Here is a 12,404-nt window from a genome sequence, read left to right as displayed (position 1 = left end):
CTTTCCTACAGTATTTTTCAGTTCATTCATACTAAGAGTCATATTCTGGGAACCCATATTTCGAACACCATACAGACAAACATGTCAAACCTTTTCCTCTTTTTCCCTTTTTTTTTTTTTTCTTTCTTTTCTTTTCTCATGACATCCCCCATCAGTCCGTCCGGAGGTCCAAGCCTCGACGGAATAGAAAACCACTCCACAGCACTACAAAAGGTGAAAAACAACCAAGTGAAACCCAGCGAAAAATATGTGAAGGTTTTATCATCACAGGAGCGAAAAAGGATGCTTTTGAAGAGTAGTTGTGGCCCGGTTAGCTCAGTCAGTAGAGCATGAGACTCTTAGGGTCGTGGGTTCGAGCCCCACATTGGGCGCAAAAGATAACCTTTAGTGCCACACTTGCACAATGTCAAGCTTGAAGCAACATCTGCGGCAAACTTTGACCAAGTAGGCCACAGGAGCCCCATCTGGCGTTTGCATGTGGTCGACTTTCGTCAAGACGATGCCACATATATCAAGCACCTATTCGAAGACCCTGCATGCATTATAGACTTAGCCCAGTTTATAGAGTTTTCAGAGTTGATTACTAAAGTGAACAAGCCCTGAGTTATTTAACTCCATGTGCACGAGCTAGCAGTCTTCTTCTTGCGTTCACGTTGCACCATATTTTGTCACGTTAGCGCCACCCATTGATGAGTGGCATGTTGTGACAACATTGGTCGGACCGAGTATCGCATCACCCATGTGCAAACTGCCGCAAAATCTTGATTGGGGACCAGCTGATAGAAAACCGCTCCACAGCACTAGAAAAGGTGAAAAACAACCAAGTGAAACCCAGCGAAAAATATGTGAAGGTTTTATCATCACAGGAGCGAAAAAGGCTGCTTTTGAAGAGTAATTGTGGCCCGGTTAGCTCAGTCGGTAGAGCATGAGACTCTTAATCTCAGGGTCGTGGGTTCGAGCCCCACATTGGGCGCAAAAGATAACCTTTAGTGCCACACTTGCACAATGTCAAGCTTGAAGCAATATCTGTGGCAAACTTTGACCAAGTAGGCCACAGGAGCGTCATCTGGCTGTTGCATGTGGTCGACTTTCGTCAAGACGATGCCACATATATCAAGCACCTATTCGAAGACACCACATGCATTATAGACTTAGGCCAGTTTATAGAGTTTTGAGTCGATTACTAAAGTGAACAAGCCCTGAGTTATTTAACTCCATGTGCACGAGCTAGCAGTCTTCTTCTTGCGTTCACGTTGCACCATATTTTGTCACGTTAGCGCCACCCATTGATGAGTGGCATGTTGTGACAACATTGGTCGGACCGAGTATCGCATCACCCATGTGCAAACTGCCGCAAAATCTTGATTGGGGACCAGCTGATAGAAAACCGCTCCACAGCACTAGAAAAGGTGAAAAACAACCAAGTGAAACCCAGCGAAAAATATGTGAAGGTTTTATCATCACAGGAGCGAAAAAGGCTGCTTTTGAAGAGTAATTGTGGCCCGGTTAGCTCAGTCGGTAGAGCATGAGACTCTTAATCTCAGGGTCGTGGGTTCGAGCCCCACATTGGGCGCAAAAGATAACCTTTAGTGCCACACTTGCACAATGTCAAGCTTGAAGCAACATCTCTGGCAAACTTTGACCAAGTAGGCCACAGGAGCGTCATCTGGCTGTTGCATGTGGTCGACTTTCGTCAAGACGATGCCACATATATCAAGCACCTATTCGAAGACACCACATGCATTATAGACTTAGCCCAGTTTATAGAGTTTTCAGAGTCGATTACTAAAGTGAACAAGCCCTGAGTTATTTAACTCCATGTGCACGAGTTAGCAGTCTTCTTCTTGCGTGCCTTTGCTTTCACGTTGCACCATATTTTGTCACGTTAGCGCCACCCATTGATGAGTGGCATGTTGTGACAGCATTGGTCGGACCGAGTATCGCATCACCCATGTGCAAAGTGCCGCATAATCTTGATTGGGGACCAGCTGATAGAAAACCGCTCCACAGCACTACAAAAGGTGAAAAACAACCAAGTGAAACCCAGCGAAAAATATGTGAAGGTTTTATCATCACAGGAGCGAAAAACGCTGCTTTTGAAGAGTAATTGTGGCCCGGTTAGCTCAGTCGGTAGAGCATGAGACTCTTAATCTCAGGGTCGTGGGTTCGAGCCCCACATTGGGCGCAAAAGATAACCTTTAGTGCCACACTTGCACAATGTCAAGCTTGAAGCAATATCTGTGGCAAACTTTGACCAAGTAGGCCACAGGAGCGTCATCTGGCTGTTGCATGTGGTCGACTTTCGTCAAGACGATGCCACATATATCAAGCACCTATTCGAAGACACCACATGCATTATAGACTTAGGCCAGTTTATAGAGTTTTGAGTCGATTACTAAAGTGAACAAGCCCTGAGTTATTTAACTCCATGTGCACGAGCTAGCAGTCTTCTTCTTGCGTTCACGTTGCACCATATTTTGTCACGTTAGCGCCACCCATTGATGAGTGGCATGTTGTGACAACATTGGTCGGACCGAGTATCGCATCACCCATGTGCAAACTGCCGCAAAATCTTGATTGGGGACCAGCTGATAGAAAACCGCTCCACAGCACTACAAAAGGTGAAAAACAACCAAGTGAAACCCAGCGAAAAATATGTGAAGGTTTTATCATCACAGGAGCGAAAAAGGCTGCTTTTGAAGAGTAATTGTGGCCCGGTTAGCTCAGTCGGTAGAGCATGAGACTCTTAATCTCAGGGTCGTGGGTTCGAGCCCCACATTGGGCGCAAAAGATAACCTTTAGTGCCACACTTGCACAATGTCAAGCTTGAAGCAACATCTCTGGCAAACTTTGACCAAGTAGGCCACAGGAGCGTCATCTGGCTGTTGCATGTGGTCGACTTTCGTCAAGACGATGCCACATATATCAAGCACCTATTCGAAGACACCACATGCATTATAGACTTAGGCCAGTTTATAGAGTTTTGAGTCGATTACTAAAGTGAACAAGCCCTGAGTTATTTAACTCCATGTGCACGAGCTAGCAGTCTTCTTCTTGCGTTCACGTTGCACCATATTTTGTCACGTTAGCGCCACCCATTGATGAGTGGCATGTTGTGACAACATTGGTCGGACCGAGTATCGCATCACCCATGTGCAAACTGCCGCAAAATCTTGATTGGGGACCAGCTGATAGAAAACCGCTCCACAGCACTACAAAAGGTGAAAAACAACCAAGTGAAACCCAGCGAAAAATATGTGAAGGTTTTATCATCACAGGAGCGAAAAAGGCTGCTTTTGAAGAGTAATTGTGGCCCGGTTAGCTCAGTCGGTAGAGCATGAGACTCTTAATCTCAGGGTCGTGGGTTCGAGCCCCACATTGGGCGCAAAAGATAACCTTTAGTGCCACACTTGCACAATGTCAAGCTTTAAGCAACATCTCTGGCAAACTTTGACCAAGTAGGCCACAGGAGCGTCATCTGGCTGTTGCATGTGGTCGACTTTCGTCAAGACGATGCCACATATATCAAGCACCTATTCGAAGACACCACATGCATTATAGACTTAGCCCAGTTTATAGAGTTTTCAGAGTCGATTACTAAAGTGAACAAGCCCTGAGTTATTTAACTCCATGTGCACGAGTTAGCAGTCTTCTTCTTGCGTGCCTTTGCTTTCACGTTGCACCATATTTTGTCACGTTAGCGCCACCCATTGATGAGTGGCATGTTGTGACAGCATTGGTCGGACCGAGTATCGCATCACCCATGTGCAAAGTGCCGCATAATCTTGATTGGGGACCAGCTGATAGAAAACCGCTCCACAGCACTACAAAAGGTGAAAAACAACCAAGTGAAACCCAGCGAAAAATATGTGAAGGTTTTATCATCACAGGAGCGAAAAAGGCTGCTTTTGAAGAGTAATTGTGGCCCGGTTAGCTCAGTCGGTAGAGCATGAGACTCTTAATCTCAGGGTCGTGGGTTCGAGCCCCACATTGGGCGCAAAAGATAACCTTTAGTGCCACACTTGCACAATGTCAAGCTTGAAGCAATATCTGTGGCAAACTTTGACCAAGTAGGCCACAGGAGCGTCATCTGGCTGTTGCATGTGGTCGACTTTCGTCAAGACGATGCCACATATATCAAGCACCTATTCGAAGACACCACATGCATTATAGACTTAGGCCAGTTTATAGAGTTTTGAGTCGATTACTAAAGTGAACAAGCCCTGAGTTATTTAACTCCATGTGCACGAGCTAGCAGTCTTCTTCTTGCGTTCACGTTGCACCATATTTTGTCACGTTAGCGCCACCCATTGATGAGTGGCATGTTGTGACAACATTGGTCGGACCGAGTATCGCATCACCCATGTGCAAACTGCCGCAAAATCTTGATTGGGGACCAGCTGATAGAAAACCGCTCCACAGCACTACAAAAGGTGAAAAACAACCAAGTGAAACCCAGCGAAAAATATGTGAAGGTTTTATCATCACAGGAGCGAAAAAGGCTGCTTTTGAAGAGTAATTGTGGCCCGGTTAGCTCAGTCGGTAGAGCATGAGACTCTTAATCTCAGGGTCGTGGGTTCGAGCCCCACATTGGGCGCAAAAGATAACCTTTAGTGCCACACTTGCACAATGTCAAGCTTGAAGCAACATCTGCGGCAAACTTTGACCAAGTAGGCCACAGGAGCCCCATCTGGCGTTTGCATGTGGTCGACTTTCGTCAAGACGATGCCACATATATCAAGCACCTATTCGAAGACCCTGCATGCATTATACACTTAGCCCAGTTTATAGAGTTTTCAGAGTCGATTACTAAAGTGAACAAGCCCTGAGTTATTTAACTCCATGTGCACGAGCTAGCAGTCTTCTTCTTGCGTTCACGTTGCACCATATTTTGTCACGTTAGCACCACCCATTGATGAGTGGCATGTTGTGACAGCATTGGTCGGACCGAGTATCGCATCACCCATGTGCAAACTGCCGCAAAATCTTGATTGGGGACCAGCTGATAGAAAACCGCTCCACAGCACTAGAAAAGGTGAAAAACAACCAAGTGAAACCCAGCGAAAAATATGTGAAGGTTTTATCATCACAGGAGCGAAAAAGGATGCTTTTGAAGAGTAATTGTGGCCCGGGTAGCTCAGTCGGTAGAGCATGAGACTCTTAATCTCAGGGTCGTGGGTTCGAGCCCCACATTGGGCGCAAAAGATAACCTTTAGTGCCACACTTGCACAATGTCAAGCTTGAAGCAACATCTCTGGCAAACTTTGACCAAGTAGGCCACAGGAGCGTCATCTGGCTGTTGCATGTGGTCGACTTTCGTCAAGACGATGCCACATATATCAAGCACCTATTCGAAGACACCACATGCATTATAGACTTAGCCCAGTTTATAGAGTTTTCAGAGTCGATTACTAAAGTGAACAAGCCCTGAGTTATTTAACTCCATGTGCACGAGTTAGCAGTCTTCTTCTTGCGTGCCTTTGCTTTCACGTTGCACCATATTTTGTCACGTTAGCGCCACCCATTGATGAGTGGCATGTTGTGACAGCATTGGTCGGACCGAGTATCGCATCACCCATGTGCAAAGTGCCGCATAATCTTGATTGGGGACCAGCTGATAGAAAACCGCTCCACAGCACTACAAAAGGTGAAAAACAACCAAGTGAAACCCAGCGAAAAATATGTGAAGGTTTTATCATCACAGGAGCGAAAAAGGCTGCTTTTGAAGAGTAATTGTGGCCCGGTTAGCTCAGTCGGTAGAGCATGAGACTCTTAATCTCAGGGTCGTGGGTTCGAGCCCCACATTGGGCGCAAAAGATAACCTTTAGTGCCACACTTGCACAATGTCAAGCTTGAAGCAATATCTGTGGCAAACTTTGACCAAGTAGGCCACAGGAGCGTCATCTGGCTGTTGCATGTGGTCGACTTTCGTCAAGACGATGCCACATATATCAAGCACCTATTCGAAGACACCACATGCATTATAGACTTAGGCCAGTTTATAGAGTTTTGAGTCGATTACTAAAGTGAACAAGCCCTGAGTTATTTAACTCCATGTGCACGAGCTAGCAGTCTTCTTCTTGCGTGCCTTTGCTTTCACGTTGCACCATATTTTGTCACGTTAGCGCCACCCATTGATGAGTGGCATGTTGTGACAGCATTGGTCGGACCGAGTATCGCATCACCCATGTGCAAAGTGCCACAAAATCTTGATTGGGGACCAGCTGATAGAAAACCACTCCACAGCACTACAAAAGGTGAAAAACAACCAAGTGAAACCCAGCGAAAAATATGTGAAGGTTTTATCATCACAGGAGCGAAAAAGGCTGCTTTTGAAGAGTAATTGTGGCCCGGTTAGCTCAGTCGGTAGAGCATGAGACTCTTAATCTCAGGGTCGTGGGTTCGAGCCCCCCATTGGGCGCAAAAGATAACCTTTAGTGCCACACTTGCACAATGTCAAGCTTGAAGCAACATCTGCGGCAAACTTTGACCAAGTAGGCCACAGGAGCCCCATCTGGCGTTTGCATGTGGTCGACTTTCGTCAAGACGATGCCACATATATCAAGCACCTATTCGAAGACACCACATGCATTATAGACTTAGGCCAGTTTATAGAGTTTTGAGTCGATTACTAAAGTGAACAAGCCCTGAGTTATTTAACTCCATGTGCACGAGCTAGCAGTCTTCTTCTTGCGTTCACGTTGCACCATATTTTGTCACGTTAGCGCCACCCATTGATGAGTGGCATGTTGTGACAACATTGGTCGGACCGAGTATCGCATCACCCATGTGCAAACTGCCGCAAAATCTTGATTGGGGACCAGCTGATAGAAAACCGCTCCACAGCACTACAAAAGGTGAAAAACAACCAAGTGAAACCCAGCGAAAAATATGTGAAGGTTTTATCATCACAGGAGCGAAAAAGGCTGCTTTTGAAGAGTAATTGTGGCCTGGTTAGCTCAGTCGGTAGAGCATGAGACTCTTAATCTCAGGGTCGTGGGTTCGAGCCCCACATTGGGCGTAAAAGATAACCTTTAGTGCCACACTTGCACAATGTCAAGCTTGAAGCAACATCTGCGGCAAACTTTGACCAAGTAGGCCACAGGAGCCCCATCTGGCGTTTGCATGTGGTCGACTTTCGTCAAGACGATGCCACATATATCAAGCACCTATTCGAAGACCCTGCATGCATTATAGACTTAGCCCAGTTTATAGAGTTTTCAGAGTCGATTACTAAAGTGAACAAGCCCTGAGTTATTTAACTCCATGTGCACGAGCTAGCAGTCTTCTTCTTGCGTGCCTTTGCTTTCACGTTGCACCATATTTTGTCACGTTAGCGCCACCCATTGATGAGTGGCATGTTGTGACAGCATTGGTCGGACCGAGTATCGCATCACCCATGTGCAAAGTGCCGCATAATCTTGATTGGGGACCAGCTGATAGAAAACCGCTCTTAGTAATGAAACCCAGCGAAAAATATGTGAAGGTTTTATCATCACAGGAGCGAAAAAGGATGCTTTTGAAGAGTCATTGTGGCCCGGTTAGCTCAGTCGGTAGAGCATGAGACTCTTAATCTCAGGGTCGTGGGTTCGAGCCCCACATTGGGCGCAAAAGATAACCTTTAGTGCCACACTTGCACAATGTCAAGCTTGAAGCAACATCTGTGGCAAACTTTGACCAAGTAGGCTGTTGCATGTGGTCGACTTTCGTCAAGACGATGCCACATATATCAAGCACCTATTCGAAGACACCACATGCATTATAGACTTAGGCCAGTTTATAGAGTTTTGAGTCGATTACTAAAGTGAACAAGCCCTGAGTTATTTAACTCCATGTGCACGAGCTAGCAGTCTTCTTCTTGCGTGCCTTTGCTTTCACGTTGCACCATATTTTGTCACGTTAGCGCCACCCATTGATGAGTGGCATGTTGTGACAGCATTGGTCGGACCGAGTATCGCATCACCCATGTGCAAACTGCCGCAAAATCTTGATTGGGGACCAGCTGATAGAAAACCACTCCACAGCACTACAAAAGGTGAAAAACAACCAAGTGAAACCCAGCGAAAAATATGTGAAGGTTTTATCATCACAGGAGCGAAAAAGGCTGCTTTTGAAGAGTAATTGTGGCCCGGTTAGCTCAGTCGGTAGAGCATGAGACTCTTAATCTCAGGGTCGTGGGTTCGAGCCCCACATTGGGCGCAAAAGATAACCTTTAGTGCCACACTTGCACAATGTCAAGCTTGAAGCAATATCTGTGGCAAACTTTGACCAAGTAGGCCACGGGAGCGTCATCTGGCTGTTGCATGTGGTCGACTTTCGTCAAGACGATGCCACATATATCAAGCACCTATTCGAAGACACCACATGCATTATAGACTTAGGCCAGTTTATAGAGTTTTGAGTCGATTACTAAAGTGAACAAGCCCTGAGTTATTTAACTCCATGTGCACGAGCTAGCAGTCTTCTTCTTGCGTGCCTTTGCTTTCACGTTGCACCATATTTTGTCACGTTAGCGCCACCCATTGATGAGTGGCATGTTGTGACAGCATTGGTCGGACCGAGTATCCCATCACCCATGTGCAAAGTGCCGCATAATCTTGATTGGGGACCAGCTGATAGAAAACCGCTCCACAGCACTACAAAAGGTGAAAAACAACCAAGTGAAACCCAGCGAAAAATATGTGAAGGTTTTATCATCACAGGAGCGAAAAAGGCTGCTTTTGAAGAGTAATTGTGGCCCGGTTAGCTCAGTCGGTAGAGCATGAGACTCTTAATCTCAGGGTCGTGGGTTCGAGCCCCACATTGGGCGCAAAAGATAACCTTTAGTGCCACACTTGCACAATGTCAAGCTTGAAGCAACATCTGCGGCAAACTTTGACCAAGTAGGCCACAGGAGCCCCATCTGGCGTTTGCATGTGGTCGACTTTCGTCAAGACGATGCCACATATATCAAGCACCTATTCGAAGACACCACATGCATTATAGACTTAGGCCAGTTTATAGAGTTTTGAGTCGATTACTAAAGTGAACAAGCCCTGAGTTATTTAACTCCATGTGCACGAGCTAGCAGTCTTCTTCTTGCGTTCACGTTGCACCATATTTTGTCACGTTAGCGCCACCCATTGATGAGTGGCATGTTGTGACAACATTGGTCGGACCGAGTATCGCATCACCCATGTGCAAACTGCCGCAAAATCTTGATTGGGGACCAGCTGATAGAAAACCGCTCCACAGCACTACAAAAGGTGAAAAACAACCAAGTGAAACCCAGCGAAAAATATGTGAAGGTTTTATCATCACAGGAGCGAAAAAGGCTGCTTTTGAAGAGTAATTGTGGCCTGGTTAGCTCAGTCGGTAGAGCATGAGACTCTTAATCTCAGGGTCGTGGGTTCGAGCCCCACATTGGGCGCAAAAGATAACCTTTAGTGCCACACTTGCACAATGTCAAGCTTGAAGCAACATCTGCGGCAAACTTTGACCAAGTAGGCCACAGGAGCCCCATCTGGCGTTTGCATGTGGTCGACTTTCGTCAAGACGATGCCACATATATCAAGCACCTATTCGAAGACCCTGCATGCATTATAGACTTAGCCCAGTTTATAGAGTTTTCAGAGTCGATTACTAAAGTGAACAAGCCCTGAGTTATTTAACTCCATGTGCACGAGCTAGCAGTCTTCTTCTTGCGTGCCTTTGCTTTCACGTTGCACCATATTTTGTCACGTTAGCGCCACCCATTGATGAGTGGCATGTTGTGACAGCATTGGTCGGACCGAGTATCGCATCACCCATGTGCAAAGTGCCGCATGATCTTGATTGGGGACCAGCTGATAGAAAACCGCTCTTAGTAATGAAACCCAGCGAAAAATATGTGAAGGTTTTATCATCACAGGAGCGAAAAAGGATGCTTTTGAAGAGTCATTGTGGCCCGGTTAGCTCAGTCGGTAGAGCATGAGACTCTTAATCTCAGGGTCGTGGGTTCGAGCCCCACATTGGGCGCAAAAGATAACCTTTAGTGCCACACTTGCACAATGTCAAGCTTGAAGCAACATCTGTGGCAAACTTTGACCAAGTAGGCTGTTGCATGTGGTCGACTTTCGTCAAGACGATGCCACATATATCAAGCACCTATTCGAAGACACCACATGCATTATAGACTTAGGCCAGTTTATAGAGTTTTGAGTCGATTACTAAAGTGAACAAGCCCTGAGTTATTTAACTCCATGTGCACGAGCTAGCAGTCTTCTTCTTGCGTGCCTTTGCTTTCACGTTGCACCATATTTTGTCACGTTAGCGCCACCCATTGATGAGTGGCATGTTGTGACAGCATTGGTCGGACCGAGTATCGCATCACCCATGTGCAAACTGCCGCAAAATCTTGATTGGGGACCAGCTGATAGAAAACCACTCCACAGCACTACAAAAGGTGAAAAACAACCAAGTGAAACCCAGCGAAAAATATGTGAAGGTTTTATCATCACAGGAGCGAAAAAGGCTGCTTTTGAAGAGTAATTGTGGCCCGGTTAGCTCAGTCGGTAGAGCATGAGACTCTTAATCTCAGGGTCGTGGGTTCGAGCCCCCCATTGGGCGCAAAAGATAACCTTTAGTGCCACACTTGCACAATGTCAAGCTTGAAGCAATATCTGTGGCAAACTTTGACCAAGTAGGCCACAGGAGCGTCATCTGGCTGTTGCATGTGGTCGACTTTCGTCAAGACGATGCCACATATATCAAGCACCTATTCGAAGACACCACATGCATTATAGACTTAGGCCAGTTTATAGAGTTTTGAGTCGATTACTAAAGTGAACAAGCCCTGAGTTATTTAACTCCATGTGCACGAGCTAGCAGTCTTCTTCTTGCGTGCCTTTGCTTTCACGTTGCACCATATTTTGTCACGTTAGCGCCACCCATTGATGAGTGGCATGTTGTGACAGCATTGGTCGGACCGAGTATCGCATCACCCATGTGCAAACTGCCGCAAAATCTTGATTGGGGACCAGCTGATAGAAAACCACTCCACAGCACTACAAAAGGTGAAAAACAACCAAGTGAAACCCAGCGAAAAATATGTGAAGGTTTTATCATCACAGGAGCGAAAAAGGATGCTTTTGAAGAGTAATTGTGGCCCGGTTAGCTCAGTCGGTAGAGCATGAGACTCTTAATCTCAGGGTCGTGGGTTCGAGCCCCACATTGGGCGCAAAAGATAACCTTTAGTGCCACACTTGCACAATGTCAAGCTTGAAGCAACATCTGCGGCAAACTTTGACCAAGTAGGCCACAGGAGCCCCATCTGGCGTTTGCATGTGGTTGACTTTCGTCAAGACGATGCCACATATATCAAGCACCTATTCGAAGACCCTGCATGCATTATATACTTAGCCCAGTTTATAGAGTTTTCAGAGTCGATTACTAAAGTGAACAAGCCCTGAGTTATTTAACTCCATGTGCACGAGCTAGCAGTCTTCTTCTTGCGTGCCTTTGCTTTCACGTTGCACCATATTTTGTCACGTTAGCGCCACCCATTGATGAGTGGCATGTTGTGACAGCATTGGTCGGACCGAGTATCGCATCACCCATGTGCAAAGTGCCGCATAATCTTGATTGGGGACCAGCTGATAGAAAACCGCTCCACAGCACTACAAAAGGTGAAAAACAACCAAGTGAAACCCAGCGAAAAATATGTGAAGGTTTTATCATCACAGGAGCGAAAAAGGCTGCTTTTGAAGAGTCATTGTGGCCCGGTTAGCTCAGTCGGTAGAGCATGAGACTCTTAATCTCAGGGTCGTGGGTTCGAGCCCCACATTGGGCGCAAAAGATAACCTTTAGTGCCACACTTGCACAATGTCAAGCTTGAAGCAACATCTGTGGCAAACTTTGACCAAGTAGGCTGTTGCATGTGGTCGACTTTCGTCAAGATGATGCCACATATATCAAGCACCTATTCGAAGACACCACATGCATTATAGACTTAGCCCAGTTTATAGAGTTTTCAGAGTCGATTACTAAAGTGAACAAGCCCTGAGTTATTTAACTCCATGTGCACGAGCTAGCAGTCTTCTTCTTGCGTGCCTTTGCTTTCACGTTGCACCATATTTTGTCACGTTAGCGCCACCCATTGATGAGTGGCATGTTGTGACAGCATTGGTCGGACCGAGTATCCCATCACCCATGTGCAAAGTGCCGCATAATCTTGATTGGGGACCAGCTGATAGAAAACCGCTCCACAGCACTACAAAAGGTGAAAAACAACCAAGTGAAACCCAGCGAAAAATATGTGAAGGTTTTATCATCACAGGAGCGAAAAAGGCTGCTTTTGAAGAGTCATTGTGGCCCGGTTAGCTCAGTCGGTAGAGCATGAGACTCTTAATCTCAGGGTCGTGGGTTCGAGCCCCACATTGGGCGCA

General features: G+C 46.3%; 20 non-coding genes across 20 annotated transcripts; all 20 read left to right on the top strand.

Moving 5' to 3' along the window:
- The first annotated feature begins 900 nt into the window (after positions 1-900).
- On the top strand, positions 901-973 carry trnak-cuu (transfer RNA lysine (anticodon CUU)). The gene has a single exon. It is a non-coding gene; the product is annotated as a tRNA-Lys (tRNA).
- A 527-nt stretch (positions 974-1,500) lies between these two features.
- trnak-cuu (transfer RNA lysine (anticodon CUU)) lies at positions 1,501-1,573 on the top strand. Its single transcript has one exon. It is a non-coding gene; the product is annotated as a tRNA-Lys (tRNA).
- Positions 1,574-2,112: 539 nt separating this feature from the next.
- On the top strand, positions 2,113-2,185 carry trnak-cuu (transfer RNA lysine (anticodon CUU)). Its single transcript has one exon. It is a non-coding gene; the product is annotated as a tRNA-Lys (tRNA).
- A 527-nt stretch (positions 2,186-2,712) lies between these two features.
- On the top strand, positions 2,713-2,785 carry trnak-cuu (transfer RNA lysine (anticodon CUU)). The gene has a single exon. It is a non-coding gene; the product is annotated as a tRNA-Lys (tRNA).
- Positions 2,786-3,312: 527 nt separating this feature from the next.
- Positions 3,313-3,385, top strand: trnak-cuu (transfer RNA lysine (anticodon CUU)). Its single transcript has one exon. It is a non-coding gene; the product is annotated as a tRNA-Lys (tRNA).
- Positions 3,386-3,924: 539 nt separating this feature from the next.
- On the top strand, positions 3,925-3,997 carry trnak-cuu (transfer RNA lysine (anticodon CUU)). The gene has a single exon. It is a non-coding gene; the product is annotated as a tRNA-Lys (tRNA).
- A 527-nt stretch (positions 3,998-4,524) lies between these two features.
- On the top strand, positions 4,525-4,597 carry trnak-cuu (transfer RNA lysine (anticodon CUU)). Its single transcript has one exon. It is a non-coding gene; the product is annotated as a tRNA-Lys (tRNA).
- Positions 4,598-5,126: 529 nt separating this feature from the next.
- Positions 5,127-5,199, top strand: trnak-cuu (transfer RNA lysine (anticodon CUU)). The gene has a single exon. It is a non-coding gene; the product is annotated as a tRNA-Lys (tRNA).
- A 539-nt stretch (positions 5,200-5,738) lies between these two features.
- On the top strand, positions 5,739-5,811 carry trnak-cuu (transfer RNA lysine (anticodon CUU)). The gene has a single exon. It is a non-coding gene; the product is annotated as a tRNA-Lys (tRNA).
- Positions 5,812-6,348: 537 nt separating this feature from the next.
- Positions 6,349-6,421, top strand: trnak-cuu (transfer RNA lysine (anticodon CUU)). Its single transcript has one exon. It is a non-coding gene; the product is annotated as a tRNA-Lys (tRNA).
- A 527-nt stretch (positions 6,422-6,948) lies between these two features.
- Positions 6,949-7,021, top strand: trnak-cuu (transfer RNA lysine (anticodon CUU)). Its single transcript has one exon. It is a non-coding gene; the product is annotated as a tRNA-Lys (tRNA).
- Positions 7,022-7,535: 514 nt separating this feature from the next.
- trnak-cuu (transfer RNA lysine (anticodon CUU)) lies at positions 7,536-7,608 on the top strand. Its single transcript has one exon. It is a non-coding gene; the product is annotated as a tRNA-Lys (tRNA).
- A 518-nt stretch (positions 7,609-8,126) lies between these two features.
- trnak-cuu (transfer RNA lysine (anticodon CUU)) lies at positions 8,127-8,199 on the top strand. The gene has a single exon. It is a non-coding gene; the product is annotated as a tRNA-Lys (tRNA).
- Positions 8,200-8,736: 537 nt separating this feature from the next.
- trnak-cuu (transfer RNA lysine (anticodon CUU)) lies at positions 8,737-8,809 on the top strand. The gene has a single exon. It is a non-coding gene; the product is annotated as a tRNA-Lys (tRNA).
- Positions 8,810-9,336: 527 nt separating this feature from the next.
- Positions 9,337-9,409, top strand: trnak-cuu (transfer RNA lysine (anticodon CUU)). The gene has a single exon. It is a non-coding gene; the product is annotated as a tRNA-Lys (tRNA).
- Positions 9,410-9,923: 514 nt separating this feature from the next.
- Positions 9,924-9,996, top strand: trnak-cuu (transfer RNA lysine (anticodon CUU)). The gene has a single exon. It is a non-coding gene; the product is annotated as a tRNA-Lys (tRNA).
- Positions 9,997-10,514: 518 nt separating this feature from the next.
- trnak-cuu (transfer RNA lysine (anticodon CUU)) lies at positions 10,515-10,587 on the top strand. The gene has a single exon. It is a non-coding gene; the product is annotated as a tRNA-Lys (tRNA).
- Positions 10,588-11,124: 537 nt separating this feature from the next.
- trnak-cuu (transfer RNA lysine (anticodon CUU)) lies at positions 11,125-11,197 on the top strand. The gene has a single exon. It is a non-coding gene; the product is annotated as a tRNA-Lys (tRNA).
- A 539-nt stretch (positions 11,198-11,736) lies between these two features.
- Positions 11,737-11,809, top strand: trnak-cuu (transfer RNA lysine (anticodon CUU)). The gene has a single exon. It is a non-coding gene; the product is annotated as a tRNA-Lys (tRNA).
- Positions 11,810-12,329: 520 nt separating this feature from the next.
- trnak-cuu (transfer RNA lysine (anticodon CUU)) lies at positions 12,330-12,402 on the top strand. Its single transcript has one exon. It is a non-coding gene; the product is annotated as a tRNA-Lys (tRNA).
- The last annotated feature ends 2 nt before the right edge of the window (positions 12,403-12,404 follow it).

The sequence above is a fragment of the Pempheris klunzingeri genome, chromosome 1 (genome assembly GCF_042242105.1).
Source record: "Pempheris klunzingeri isolate RE-2024b chromosome 1, fPemKlu1.hap1, whole genome shotgun sequence".
Taxonomy (NCBI): domain Eukaryota; kingdom Metazoa; phylum Chordata; class Actinopteri; order Acropomatiformes; family Pempheridae; genus Pempheris; species Pempheris klunzingeri.
The sequence above is the reverse complement of the archived record's forward strand: the minus strand, read 5'-3'. Positions and strand labels throughout refer to the sequence as shown.